The following is a 2,408-nucleotide window of genomic DNA, read 5'->3' as shown; positions in this document are numbered from 1 at the left end:
TTGAGCAGCTGACCCTGCAAGAAGGTGACAATAATTGAGCAGCTGACCCCGCAAGAAGGTGACAATCATTGAGCAGCTGACCCCGCAAGAAGGTGGAAATAATTGAGCACCTCACCCCGCAAGAAGGTGGAAATAATTGATCAGCTGACCCCACAAGAAGGTGACAAGCATTGAGCAGCTGACCCCGCAAGAAGGTGGCAATAATTGAGCAGCTGACCCTGCAAGAAGGTGACAATAATTGAGCAGCTGACTCCGCAAGAAGGTGACAATAATTAATTGAGCAGCTAAACCCCGCAAGAAGGTGGAAATAATTGAGCAGCTGACCCCACAAGAAGGTGGAAATAATTGAGCAGCTGACCCCGCAAGAAGGTGACAATAGTTAATTGAGCAGCTGACCCCGCAAGAAGGTGGCAATAATTGAGCAGCTGACCCCGCAAGAAGGTGGCAATAATTGAGCAGCTGACCCCGCAAGAAGGTGGCAATGATTGAGCACCTCACCCCGCAAGAAGGTGGCAATAATTAATTGAGCAGCTGACCCCACAAGAAGGTGGCAATAATTGAGCAGCTGACCCCACAAGAAGGTGGAAATAATTGAGCAGCTGACCCCGCAATAAGGTGGAAATAATTGAGCAGCTGACTCCGCAAGAAGGTGGAAATAATTGAGCAGCTGACCCTGCAAGAAGGTGTAAATAATTCAGCAGCTGACCCCACAAGAAGGTGGCAATAATTAATTGAGCAGCTGACCCCACAAGAAGGTGGAAATAATTGAGCAGCTGACCCCGCAAGAAGGTGGAAATAATTGAGCACCTCACCCCGCAAGAAGGTGGAAATAATTGAGCACCTCACCCCGCAAGAAGGTGGAAATAATTGAGCACCTCACCCCGCAAGAAGGTGGAAATAATTTAGCACCTCACCCCGCAAGAAGGTGGCAATAATTAATTGAGCAGCTGACCCCACAAGGTGGAGGAAATAATTGAGCAGCTGACCCCACAAGAAGGTGGAAATAATTGAGCACCTCACCCCGCAAGAAGGTGTAAATAATTGAGCAGCTGACCCCGCAAGAAGGTGGCAATAATTGAGCACTTCAACCCGCAAAAAGGTGGCAATAATGGAACAGCTGACAACGCAAGAAGGTGACAATAATTGAGCAGCTGACTCCGCAAGAAGGTGGAAATAATAGAGCAGCTGACCCCGCAATAAGGTGGAAATAATTGAGCAGCTGTCCCCGCAATAAGGTGGAAATAATTGAGCAGCTCACCCCGCAAGAAGGTGGAAATAATTGAGCAGCTGACCCCGCAAGAAGGTGGCAATAATGGAACAGCTGACCCCTGCAAGAAGGTGGCAATAATGGAACAGCTGACAACGCAAGAAGGTGGCAATAATTGAGCACCTCACCCCGCAAGAAGGTGGCAATAATGGAACAGCTGACAACGCAAGAAGGTGACAATAATGGAACAGCTGACAACGCAAGAAGGTGGAAATAATTGAGCAGCTGACCCCACAATAAGGTGGAAATAATTGAGCAGCTGACCCCGCAAGAAGGTGACAATAATTAAGTGAGCAGCTGACCCCGCAAGAAGGTGGAAATAATTGAGCAGCTGACCCCGCAAGAAGGTGACAATAATTAAGTGAGCAGCTGACTGCGCTAGAAGGTGGATATAATTGAGCAGCTGGCCCTGCAAGAAGGTGGAAATAATGGAACAGCTGACAACGCAAGAAGGTGGCAATAATGGAACAGCTGACCCCGCAAGAAGGTGTAAATAATTGAGCAGCTGACCCCGCAAGAAGGTGGAAATAATTGAGCAGCTGACCCCGCAAGAAGGTGACAATAATTAAGTGAGCAGCTGACTGCGCTAGAAGGTGGATATAATTGAGCAGCTGGCCCTGCAAGAAGGTGGAAATAATTGAGCAGCTGACCCCGCAATAAGGTGGAAATAATTGAGCAGCTGACCCCGCAATAAGGTGGAAATAATTGAGCAGCTGACCCTGCAAGAAGGTGGAAATAATTGAGCAGCTGACCCCGCAAGAAGGTGACAATAATTAAGTGAGCAGCTGACCCCGCAAGAAGGTGGCAATAATTGAGCAGCTGACCCCGCAAGAAGGTAGCAATAATGGAACAGCTGACTCCGCAAGAAGGTGGCAATAATGGAACAGCTGACTCCACAAGAAGGTGGCAATAATGGAACAGCTGACAACGCAAGAAGGTGGAAATAATGGAACAGCTGACAACGCAAGAAGGCGACAATAATTGAGTGGCTGATCCCACCTCAAGATGGCAATAATTGAGGTCATTAAACAAGGAGAAACAGAATTGGTGTCAGTCACTCACAAGTCTCATGCCACTTTAAGTTGCTCAAAATGATTGTTACACAGTTTTTACCATATGACGAATTCACACATGAATCACC

The sequence above is a fragment of the Myxine glutinosa genome, chromosome 8 (genome assembly GCF_964187855.1).
Source record: "Myxine glutinosa chromosome 8, kmMyxGlut1.1, whole genome shotgun sequence".
Lineage (NCBI taxonomy): Eukaryota > Metazoa > Chordata > Myxini > Myxiniformes > Myxinidae > Myxine > Myxine glutinosa.
Note: the sequence above shows the minus strand (reverse complement) of the source record.